Genomic DNA, 12769 nt, shown 5'->3' with positions numbered 1-12769 from the left:
TCCTTTCCTTTCCTTTCCTCTCCTCTCCTTCCCTCTTCTTCCCTCTCCTTTCCTTTCCTTTCCTGCACTGTGCAGAACATTTATATTTTTTTCACTACTCACGGACATCACAGGAAGACAAAGTTTGTGATGCAGCAAAATGTTCTTGAAGCGAACGTTGAAGGACAAAAGCTGAGAACTGACTGAAGGGGAAAAGCGAGTGGGTGAATAAGAGAGTGAGCGGATGAATAATGAATGTGTGAATGTGTGTCACTTTGTGTAAGCACCGCTCACCGGAGCCTGCAGGGTTCACCATAAATATCAGCTTTCCGCCGCCAGCGTCCCGGCTCGGGGCCCGAATCGGGTGTGGCTGTGATGTCACAGTGTAACCTCACCTGAAAGGTGGCGCTGTCGGGGAGGGACAGACAATTAGATCACTTCCTGCTGCTCATCTGCAGAGCTACAAAACCTCGATTCCAACAAACTAAATGCTTCAAAGCTTTAATTTCTCTTTAAATTAGTGGGAGCAGCAAGGTCACAGTCTCAAGACTACAGAGTGTTTCCACAAACTCTTCTCTGGTTCTCAGGTTTTCATGTTTTAGTCTCCAGAGGCGATGACTGCGTCTCCTCGTCTCTAGTATGTACCTGCTGCCGTCTGGTGTGCGTGCACCTTGCATAGTTAGCTAACTTTAGTTCTTCCTAACTGAAGCTAGAGGCTGTTTTTAGCCACGTGCTAACAAACGTGACGAGTGAAGAAAAAAAGGGGCATCCCTGTCACTGAAGGCCAAAAACAGAAAGGTAGTGTGGGGTTGCCAGATTGGTGCAGGTGCCAGATTTGAGGTTATTATGCTTGGTACTCACACACACACACACACACAGGGAGAAGCACACACACACCTCCACCTCTTCAGTATCTCAGGATGAACAAACAAACAGCTGCGGCATGCCGGGCTGCCAGGCCGATTTAGTTGCCAGGCTTTTGTTTATCCCCCCTTTTCTGTGTCAGGGTCATTTCTTCTGGCATGAGCTACTCTGTGCACACACACACAGTCATGCTTGTATCACTTCAGAGGCCATAATATTCTGCCTGTTACAGTGTTGCCCTGAATCTAAACACTGAGCTTTACAGCAGTTTGGAGTAAACAAAGTCATGCAAACACAAACACGTGTAAAATATTCTGCAATAGCAGAAATATAAATATCGAGAGCTACAAAATTGAATTGAGCCCCACCTGCAGCAAAAAGTAGAAATGGTGAGTCTGCTCACACCAACTGTCCCGTTCTGCTTCCTCCAATCAGCAACATGTGAAAGGAATTTTTCCAAAAGCATGTTTTGTGTCTGCAGAGGTGACATGTTGCCACGGCAACCAAGAGAACAGAGGTTTGTTAAAAAAACAACAAACAAAAAACAAACAAACCCCAACAGTGATCTTTTTCTGAGAGTAGTTTTATTAAACACAGCTGAGTCGTTTGTATGATCCACACCTAAAAACTGTTAGTGTTACTGACGAAGCTTAATAAAGTAGCATGACGTGAGACACACACACTCACACACACACACACTGCAGTTGTTGTGAGCAGAGTTCCAGTCAGGCAGAAAAAATCTCTTCATGCAGATTTTCATCTTTTTTTTCTTCCTTTTCTGCTGCTTTTGGACATGATGGTGTTAATTACCCAGAATGCCATCTCCTTGTGTGTGTGTGTGTGTGTGTGTGTGTGTGTGTGTGTGTGTGTGTGTGTGTGTGTGTGTGTGTGTGTGTGTGTGGTGACTGCAGGAGAGTTATTCTCCAAAATCAGCAGCTGATGACAGAGAAGCTGTTGGTTAATTTAAGACCTCCTCTTCAGTCTCTCCTCGTTTCTTTTTCACTCCTTTTCTCTCCACGTGTCGAGTGTTTCCTCTATTTCCACTTCCTCTCACCTCCTTTGTCTCTTCTTTTCTTTCACCACTCTTCCTCTTTGGTTTCTCATTTCACTCTTTTCTCTTTCACATCGTTTTCTTTCCTTCTTGCTTCTTACTTTTTGCTCTCATCACTTCCTCTGTCCTCTCCTTTGTCGTCCTCTTCCTCTTCTCTCCACAGCGGATTTTATTCTTTTTTTTGACACTTCCTATTTTGTTTGTCATTTTTCTGTTTACTTGCGCTTCTTTTTTTTCTGACACTTTCTGGGTTTTAAATGATTCTTTTCCTCTCTGTTCTCAGCTCTTCTCTTCCTCCCTTCTCTGCTGCACTAGTTGCTGTTATGCTTCCATCGTCCTCTTTTTCTGGTTGTAATCTTTGATTTCTGCAAAAACAAAACAAAGAATCTCCTTTTTTTTAATTGACTCACAAATTTTGTTCCTTTGATCTCTGACGTTCCTTTTATAAATTCTTATTCTTACTGCTTTCTTATTATATTTATGTTTCCTCTCCTCTCGTCCTGATCAGTATCAGTCTTTTGGTGCTTGATTTGAATTCTTCAGATATTTCCACACCTCTGGACACTGAAACATCCACTCAAACATTCCAGGTGATTAAATGGAGAGTGTAAGGCACATAACAAATTGTGAATGTTCAATTATTTCAAACAACAATACAAATAACTAATAACTATTTCAAACAGAGATGACTTTCCCTGTGGGTGGAGCTTCAGGCAGGTGACTGACAGGTGTTTTTACCTGGAGACAGAATAAATTGTTAGAACAACAAACAAAGTTTGGATGAACGAGATGTTGAAGATGTCGACCCTGCGCTGTCTTAATGAAGCAGGACTAACAGTGAGCTTATACTGGCTGGGTTAAAGTCGATAAAGAAGCAGAACTCTAAAGAGTCACACAAAAGCCAGGAGATAAATCACAAGACAAAATACTAAACAAAGAGACCAGGAAGTGAAAGTCAGCACAGATGAGGAAGAAATAAAAGTAAGAAAGGGAGGCAGAAGAAGAAAGAGACGTGAAATAAGCAGAGTAAAAGAGAAAACGTGATCAGAACAATAATAACATTAATTTTAGTAAGTATATGAGTATCTCATCTAAGCTTCGTGTATCTGTCCACACATCACTGTCACCTGATCTGCTTACAGACTTGAAGCTTATAGGAGCTTATTCCAATAATTTGATCGATAATCCTCTTCTCCGTCTCGTCGTTCTTTTCTGTTTCCTTCCATCATTCGATGTGAAACCTTTCTGCAAACACACACACGTCCTCTTGGCCTGATCATCTGGATGTTTCCTGAATCTTTTCCAGACTCCTGATTGGCTGATAGCAGGGAGCCACAGGTGTCTGAGTCCTTGCCGTCTGTGTCCTCCTGATTTCTGATTTCCCCTGAGAACGTGTGTGTGTGTGTGTGTGTGTGTGTGTGTGTGTTAATTACTGCTCTGGTTGTGTCCTGTACCTTCATCCAACTGAGGATGGCTCTGATTTTCTAAATGTTTCTTGAATCTGAGCACGAGGGCAAAAAGTGTCTCTGCTGTGGGGGGAAGTATTAAAAATCTTTAGGAAACATTAGCTTGGTTAGAGCGGTACATCCAGAAAAAATTAGTATATTTCTGCTTTAACCCTTCAAAGCCGGTCGGAGCGGGCACGCTCCGCTTTGCGTAACTATTTTTAAATCCGTAGAACCGGAACCACGTGAGCTAGCGCAATAATTTTTTTTGCATATGAAACCGGAGGAGTTGTACTTACATCTTATGCCATCAGCTTGTCCTCGGTCACAGTTTCCTTCCACATATAGCTTTGCAAATATCACATAAAAAGCGCTTGCAGCAACACAAACATAATATTCCAGAAACTCCAAAACTTTGCCGATCCGATCAGCTGTTCATAACACTTCCCACATTGAAACAGACGTCAGCGCGAACGATCACATGTCCACCATGACCTGCCCGAAACCGGAAGTGACGTCATTTTTGCAGAAAATGTAATTTTTTACTTGTAGGCCTTAAAAGCCTATGCTGGTGTTTTTATGAGTCATGTTTGACTTTATGACTTTCTGAATAGTTTCTGGGATGCTTAGAACTCAAATTGCACTGCTGGAAGTAGTTTGTTTTGATGCATATGCTGCTTTTTTGCAATTTTGCATCATAGGATCGTTTTTCGTTTTTCCTGCAGTGTATAAAAATTGCTGTATCTCAAAAATAAAACTATGAAGACACTCAAAATAAATGTCCTGTTGTTGTAAACTATTTTTTGCAACTTTTTTCTATTTAAAGTTTTTAATTTCTCCAAGTAGAAATATATGTAAAAAAAAAAAAAAAAAAAAAAAGATTTTCAATTTTTTTTGTAGTTTATTGCACTCTTTTGCAATTTATTTAGTTACTATGGACTTAATATATTATTAAATTTGGGCTATAACAGTTGTATTGATGTATAGCAACTTGAAATGCTCCCAAAAATGGCTCCACAGCATGTAAAAATATAAAGTAAGCTCTGGCGGTCTTAAAGGGTTAAAGTTGAACATTTTAACATGAGAGGCTGGTTCCATTAGAGGAACTGCAGTTTTTGGCACTTCAGTCATTATTGCCATTATCATTTAACAGATGTCTGATTTCCTGTTCCCACTGTGACTCGGATGCCTCTGGCCTGGACTCTGACCAAACGTAAAGTTTGGTACAGACTTAGTTACAGCCTTTTACGCCATCACGAAGCTTGAGACTTGCGGCGGCACATAGACTGGACTGGTTCTTATATGGTGCTTTTCTACTCTACTCGCATTCATCCATTCACACCCATTCGCACAAGCACATTTTTCTAAGTGCTTTCTAAGTAACATTCACACGCACTCATACTCCGATGGATGCATCGGAGAGCAATTTGTGGTTAGTATCTTGCCCAATGATATTTGGCACGCAGACTAGGGAAGCCAGGAATCGAACCACCAACCGTCCGATCAGTAGATGACCTGCTCTACCACCTGAGCTACAGCCACCCCACAGCTAAAAATCGAATCGAAAAACTGCAAACAGCAGCTTTGTGCTACCTAACAGCACCCGGTGTGTTTTACTTAGTTTTACTGCCAAAAGTCGGTTTCATTTATATTTCTGTGGTTGAGTGAAAATCTTACTCCGGTAAAGAAACGTGTTTGTGAAAGAAATGAGTCTGAGCAGCTTATAAAAAAGGGAGACTCAATAAAAAATCAGCTGTAATTGTTAAACAGCTGAAAAAGTCCTATTTAGTGTAATAATGTTGCAGTGATAACCACATCCCTGTGTTCATGAGGACAGACACAGAGACGATCAGACGCACTCACAGAGTGATGCATGCCTGCAGTACATGCAAGGACAAATAGCTTTCTATTTCTGTGTCTGTATCTCTTATTTCAGCCTGTTGTTCTCTGTTTATCGATTCACTTCTGCTCCGTTCACATTCATATTCATATTTTCACAGCTGTCAGTCATGAACCAAACTCCTGAAGCTGTTTACAAAATGTTTTTCCATGTTGTCGCGTTCCCGTGCAAACGATGATGCAGCAAGTTAAAAACACAGACTTCCATCAGAAAGAAAGAAGCGGGTTGGTCTGATACTCGACAGCTGCAGCCTGAGACACTGACGCATGTTTCCTTTAATTTCAGTTTAACACAACAAACCTGCAGCTGAGCTGATAAAAAATACAGCGATAAAAAGTAAAGAGCATGCAAACAAGACACGCTAATGACTCAGATGGTTAGATGACGCTCAGGACAACCAGAGGTTCAGACAGACAGAGAGGAAAGGAGGGGCGGAGGAAGGAAGGAAGGAAGGAAGGAAGAGAAGTCCAGAAAGGGGGGTGGAAGGTAAAGAGGGGAGATGAAGGGTTACAAGAAAGGAAGTGAAGGATGGAGGAGGGATAGGATGGAAGGAGAGTGAAGGAAGGAAGGAAGGAAGGAAGGAAGAAAAAGGTTAGGTTTAGGGCTTGAATACATGGCAGGAACGTGACCACCACGGGACCGTCATTCCACTGGGATTCTTCCATAACCCAGCGCGTACCATAAGGACGCGAAAGGTGACCTCAGGAACGCTACGGGACGTGACAAAACGTTGGTATGCTATGCCCGGGGAGTGAGAACGGCCTGAGGAAGGACAGGAGGGAGGGAGAGTGAAGGAAGGAAGGAAGGAAGGAAAAGAGTGGCGATGAAGGGTTACAAATAAGGAAAGGAAGGATGGAGCAAGGGGAAGTGGAAACGTGGAAGCAAAGAAGGGAGGAGAGATTGGGCTGTAATCAAGGAAGCAAGTGAGGGGGAAAGAGTAAGAGAAGGAAGTAGAGGTGAGAAGAAGGAAGGAGGCAAGAAAGGAAGGGAGGAGAGATGAGGAAGGAAAAGGGAATGAAAGGAAGGAGTGGAGGGAGGAAGAAAGGAAAGGGAAAACGAATGAAAAAGGGGAGTAAGGGGAGGAGGAATAGGAGGGAGCGAGAGTGAATGATGGAAGGAAGGAAAAGAGGTGCGATGAAGGGTTACAAGAAAGGATGGGAAGGATTGAGGATTGATAGGAGGGAGGGAGAGTGAAAGAAGGAAGGAAGGAAGGAAGGAATGAAGGAAAAGAGTGGAGATGAAGGGTTACAAGAAAGGAAAGGAAGGATGGAGGATTGATAGGAGGGAGGGAGAGTGAAAGAAGGAAGGAAGGAAGGAAGGAAGGAAGGAATGAAGGAAAAGAGTGGAGATGAAGGGTTACAAGAAAGGAAAGGAAGGATAGAGGAGGGATAGGAGGGAGGGAGAGTGAAAGAAGGAAGGAAGGAAGGAAGGAATGAAGGAAAAGAGTGGAGATGAAGGGTTACAAGAAAGGAAAGGAAGGATGGAGGATTGATAGGAGGGAGGGAGAGTGAAAGAAGGAAGGAAGGAAGGAAGGAAGGAATGAAGGAAAAGAGTGGAGATGAAGGGTTACAAGAAAGGAAAGGAAGGATAGAGGATTGATAGGAGGGAGGGAGAGTGAAAGAAGGAAGGAAGGAAGGAAGGAATGAAGGAAAAGAGTGGAGATGAAGGGTTACAAGAAAGGAAAGGAAGGATGGAGGATTGATAGGAGGGAGGGAGAGTGAAAGAAGGAAGGAAGGAAGGAAGGAAGGAATGAAGGAAAAGAGTGGAGATGAAGGGTTACAAGAAAGGAAAGGAAGGATAGAGGAGGGATAGGAGGGAGGGAGAGTGAAAGAAGGAAGGAAGGAAGGAAGGAAGGAAAAGAGTGGAGATGAAGGGTTACAAATAAGGAAAGGAAGGATGGAGGATTGATAGGAGGGAGGGAGAGTGAAAGAAGGAAGGAAGGAAGGAAAAGAGTGGAGATGAAGGGTTACCAGAAAGGAAGGATGGAGGATTGATAGGAGGGAGGGAGAGTGAAAGAAGGAAGGAAGGAAGGAAGGAATGAAGGAAAAGAGTGGAGATGAAGGGTTACAAGAAAGGAAAGGAAGGATGGAGGATTGATAGGAGGGAGGGAGAGTGAAAGAAGGAAGGAAGGAAGGAAGGAAGGAATGAAGGAAAAGAGTGGAGATGAAGGGTTACAAGAAAGGAAAGGAAGGATAGAGGATTGATAGGAGGGAGGGAGAGTGAAAGAAGGAAGGAAGGAAGGAAGGAATGAAGGAAAAGAGTGGAGATGAAGGGTTACAAGAAAGGAAAGGAAGGATAGAGGAGGGATAGGAGGGAGGGAGAGTGAAAGAAGGAAGGAAGGAAGGAAGGAAGGAAAAGAGTGGAGATGAAGGGTTACAAATAAGGAAAGGAAGGATGGAGGATTGATAGGAGGGAGGGAGAGTGAAAGAAGGAAGGAAGGAAGGAAAAGAGTGGAGATGAAGGGTTACCAGAAAGGAAGGATGGAGGATTGATAGGAGGGAGGGAGAGTGAAAGAAGGAAGGAAGGAAGGAAGGAATGAAGGAAAAGAGTGGAGATGAAGGGTTACAAGAAAGGAAAGGAAGGATGGAGGATTGATAGGAGGGAGGGAGAGTGAAAGAAGGAAGGAAGGAAGGAAGGAAGGAATGAAGGAAAAGAGTGGAGATGAAGGGTTACAAGAAAGGAAAGGAAGGATAGAGGATTGATAGGAGGGAGGGAGAGTGAAAGAAGGAAGGAAGGAAGGAAGGAATGAAGGAAAAGAGTGGAGATGAAGGGTTACAAGAAAGGAAAGGAAGGATGGAGGATTGATAGGAGGGAGGGAGAGTGAAAGAAGGAAGGAAGGAAGGAAGGAAGGAATGAAGGAAAAGAGTGGAGATGAAGGGTTACAAGAAAGGAAAGGAAGGATAGAGGAGGGATAGGAGGGAGGGAGAGTGAAAGAAGGAAGGAAGGAAGGAAGGAAGGAAAAGAGTGGAGATGAAGGGTTACAAATAAGGAAAGGAAGGATGGAGGATTGATAGGAGGGAGGGAGAGTGAAAGATGGAAGGAAGGAAGGAAAAGAGTGGAGATGAAGGGTTACAAGAAAGGAAGGGAAGGATGGAGCAAGGGAAAGTGGAAATGTGGAAGCAAATAAGGGAGGGAGGGAGATGAAAAGATGGGAAGAGAAGGAAGCAAAGAAGGGGAGGGGAGGGAAGCAAGGGAGTAAGGGAGAGAAAAAAGAAGGGAGAAGGAAAGAAGAAAGGGAGAAAGAAGGACAGGCAGAAGAGAAGGCAGCAGGGACGGATAAAAGAGAAAAAGAAAAGGGGAGACGAAGCAAGCAAGGAAGGAGAGATTTGGTTGAAAGGAAGGAAAGGATGGGGAAAGGAGGAGACAATGAAGAGGAGATGGAAGAATGAAGCAAGCAAGGAAGGAAGGGAGGGGAGATAACGGTAAGGAAGGGAGGGAGGAGAGGAGGATGGAAAGAAAGAAGGGATAAAGATAAGAAGAGAAAAGAGAAAATGAAGGACAGGAAAAGGGAGGGAGGAAAAACAGGAAATGAGGTAGGAGGAGTGAAGGAGCAAAGAATGAAAAATAGGAAGGACAGAGAAAATTAAGAAAAGGTAGGACAAGAATTAAGGAATGGAGGAAGAGGAAAAGGAAGGAAGCATAGGAGATAATCAGAAAAACAGACGAAATAAAGAAAATGTGGAAAAGATGGAAAGGAAGATTTAAAAGGAACCAACAAACAACAGAGGAAGTTATGATGGAAAGAAGGAAGGAAGATCGGACTACAGCTGCAGGGAGGGAATAATGAAGCACGAAAGGAAACAAGAGCACAAAGGGAGGAAGAACCAATTAAGGACAAGAGGATGTGAAGAAATATAAAGGAAACAGGGACTGAAGACGTGTGTGCGTAAATGAATTTTAGCGTTTAATGGCTGCTTTTTAGTTCGGAGGGTCGAGTGCGGGCCTTTACCGTCTGATGGGGATTTGACGACTCCTATAACAGCGTTATCTTCGATACGACCTTGACCAGAACATGAACCGATACCAGCGCCGTCATTGTGTGTTAATAACCACGGACACACTCAGAGGAGACACTTAACTGAGACAGTGGAGGGAACTAATATAGCAATTATGATGTGATGTGATTGGTCTGCACAAACACACCTTGATTCAAGTACACGGAGCCTGTGTGCCTAATGCCACCAAAACCACTGATCGCCCATTACAGCCTCCTGTGACATCACACGGCAGCCGTGAGCCGAGGCGGGACTCTGACGTGTCGTGTGCAGAGATTCCCACACGCCGCTTCACATGGGGGGGCCAGGCTGGATTTATTAACAGCTGCCGAAGCATTTCCCTTTTTATCTCTCTGACCGAACAGCACCTCATTTGTGATCCTCTGGCTCTTATTTTGAAAGGTCATTTCCTGCTATCAAGCCAGTACTCCCTGTTTCCTGTCATAGCAGTCCGTAATATCTTTCAGCTGCTTTTCCAAGGAGTCTCTCATACCGCGGTCAATATAACTCCGACTCCCACCCCATCATAGGGCCGCATCGGTTGGAGCAATGTGCGGAGCATCGACCTCCATCTCCAGCTGCTGTTCACAGTAGTGGAGTTATATTTGTGCTAGTATTAGAAGGAAGCAAGAAGGGAGGTAGAGCAGTGTTAAGGAAAGAAACAGAAGTAATTAGAAAAGGGAGGGAGGAAGATGAATGGATGGAGTATAAATGCACACTGCAAAAACAGCTATACTTGAAACGAGCCAAATATTCTCAAATCTGACAAAATTTTCTTGTTTTGAGGAAAAAAAAGGCCAATGGGGTAAGCAAAAGTTGCTTGACTAGAATTCTTAAAACTAGCAAATTAATCTAACTGCTGTATGCCTTTTAACTAGACAAAACTGTCTAAAATGTATGCTTAATTGAAGAAAATGTGACTTATTATAAGGAAAGAGACTTTGATATTTAGAAAATCTGTACCTAAATTGAGTATTATGCTTTCTTGAACCAGTTATTTTCAAGAATTATTTGCTTACTTTAAGATTCTACACCTAATGTAGATTATCCACTTAACAAAAAAAACTTACTATAGGACAAATTTTCTTAAAACTGAATTGTTTCTTTCTTGATTGAGCTAACTATTAGAAATATATTTCACCTCTGAGAACAAAAATTAGCAAAAATTCCTGAGAATAAGACACCATCTCTTCAAAAAGCTACTGAAAATAAGGAACTTCATCTTAAATTAAGACAGCAGACGCACTCTTAGTTTTTGCGCTTTTATTGACACAGCAATGGGTCAGTAACTCAATTTTAACAGTAATCCCTGCAGGGAGGAATAAATAAGAAGAATAAATAATAAGAAAAAAATGAGCCAACAAAGGAAAGAAGAATAAGAAAGGGAAAGAGAAAAACAGAAAGAAAAGCTAAATAATGAATGGATGGATAAAAGGAAGAAACAAATTAGAAAACACAAGGGAGGGTAGGAGAGGAAAGAAGGGAAGTAACGATAGGTTATGGAAAGATAAAGTTTGGATGGAAGGAAGAAAAAGGGGAAGAGTGACAGTTTAAGGTTGATAGATGAAAATATTTAAGGAATGGAAGAGGATACAAAAAGAGAAAAACAAGGACAGATGAAGGAGGAAGGATTAAAAGGGAAAAAGGAAGGTAGGAGACAGGATGATGGAAAGATAGAGGGAAAAGGAAAAAAGGAAGCGGTAAGATAAGGAAAAAGGAATGAAGGTAAGAAGGGAGGACAAATAAGCAGTTAAGAAATCGTGGCAGAGGCAGCAGTGATGGAGGAGAGGAAGAAAGGAAGGATGAAGATGGTTCTGGTGCACATTTTGTAATGTTTGAGTCAGGGGTTTGAAACAGTTTAGCTTTGATTCTGAAAGGATTAAGCCCCCTGTGTGAACACTGCAGACGACCGTGAAGAGCGACAGGTAACAAACAGCAGGACGGACTTGACGCTAACACGTCGAGAGCTCTGCGCCGGCCAGCGCACAGCTTCTACGATGAAGTCATCGGCGTCCGAGCCGGCGAGGCCGGAGGACTTGCTAAACTAATGAGTCAGGTTGGCTCAGTGTGGAGGCGAGGGCCAGGACTGTCTGCAGCCCAAGCAACAACAAAGCACAATGAACCAACTACTGGCAGTCAGGGACAATCAGTCAACCCCACCGAGAAACAGAAAAGCACCTTCAGCAGCAGACTGATCCAACTCCCTCTGACGGGCGGGACGCAGGAAGCCAATTTAGGGCCAAACTGTCTGATAGAAGAGAATAGAAGAGAGAGCAGAGCCCTGTTTTTTAAAAAGACACGATCACAGCTCTCCGGATCAGAAACTGGAGGAAGTGGAGTTTATATAATCATCCATTTGCAGGCCGACGGTGTTGCATTCAGGGGTCGCTGTGGAAAGACTGAGCACATTTGTTGTTCTTTGCAGACTCACAGTTCAGCTCGGATTCAGTATTTTACTGCTCGAGAACAAGTTCTTCCAAACAGCCTCTTTACCTGCGTTGCTGGATCGTCGTTGTTTAGAGAAACAAAAGTTTTGACTGTTTCATTTTTAGTTGAATGTGAGACAATCTGAGAAATTATTTTTCTTTAAGCACATAATATTGTTTACATCAGTTTTTACTATTTTTACATCCATCGTTTAGCTCCTCCTGTCTGTTGCAGCGCTTTGAGATTTGTTTCCTTCCTTCTTTAATACAGAAAAGTCTGCAGAGGCTCCACATTGTACTTTATTAGCCAAAGCACGTAGCAACTGAATCCCTAGGACACAAGCCAACATCACAATGGCCAGCAGTGTGATATGTGATACATAAATGTAGCACTTAATTCATTAAGAAAGGTCCTGCATGAATGTAATTTTCAGGAGACAGGAATATGAAAATATGAAAGGGCGCAAAATCAAAAGCACAGTTTATGTTATGATGGCGACGTCTGAAGTGCGAACACTGCAGCTATGTGGAAGGTGGATTTTAAGTGTGTGTAGAGGTGTGAGGGACTGTCATCCAACACGCAGCTCTGACATGACACACGGAAGCGGCCGCATGTCAGGGTCACCCCCCTCATCTTTACCACCCACCCCAAACGGTCCCAGTGGTCCTCTGCCAGCTTGGCGTTCTGCCCGACGTCAGTGAATCATTCCCTGTGCCGGGCAGCAGCTCCGCTGCGATCGCAGCCGCGGCACGGTGACAAAATGCGTTTCCTCCTCTCAGGCTAATTGAATTGAAGGTGCTGCATATTCACTGCTGCTGCTCCTGGACGGCGGTGTCCTCTCAGCAGAGGTTTTTCTGTGGGAGTTTTCGCTCTCCATCACCGAGCTGTGACAGGACGCTCTGCTTTCAGAGCCGAGCCAACAGAGCTGATGGGATTGGTCCTGAGTGCTGCCACACGCGCTCTGAGCTGCTCTCCTTCAGCCTCGTCTGTGCTGCATAGAGGGCGTGTTAAGACAAAAATAGAAAAAAGAGTCAAAAACCTGCAAGGGAAGACCCGGAGAAGCATCCTGAAGGGATACAAATTCAGCCAGTGTCCATTTGTTCTGAGT

The 12769-nt window shown here is 43.4% G+C and overlaps 1 protein-coding gene across 1 annotated transcript in view; it reads left to right on the top strand.

Annotated features, from left to right (window-relative positions):
- LOC102799570 (sodium channel protein type 3 subunit alpha-like) overlaps window positions 1-12769 on the top strand; it is a 281657-nt gene that overhangs the window by 35284 nt on the left and 233604 nt on the right. The gene's annotated exons all lie outside the window — the stretch shown is intronic.

The sequence above is a fragment of the Neolamprologus brichardi genome, chromosome 9, assembly GCF_056152115.1.
Source record: "Neolamprologus brichardi isolate AB-2024 chromosome 9, ASM5615211v1, whole genome shotgun sequence".
NCBI lineage: Eukaryota > Metazoa > Chordata > Actinopteri > Cichliformes > Cichlidae > Neolamprologus > Neolamprologus brichardi.
The sequence above is the reverse complement of the archived record's forward strand: the minus strand, read 5'-3'. Positions and strand labels throughout refer to the sequence as shown.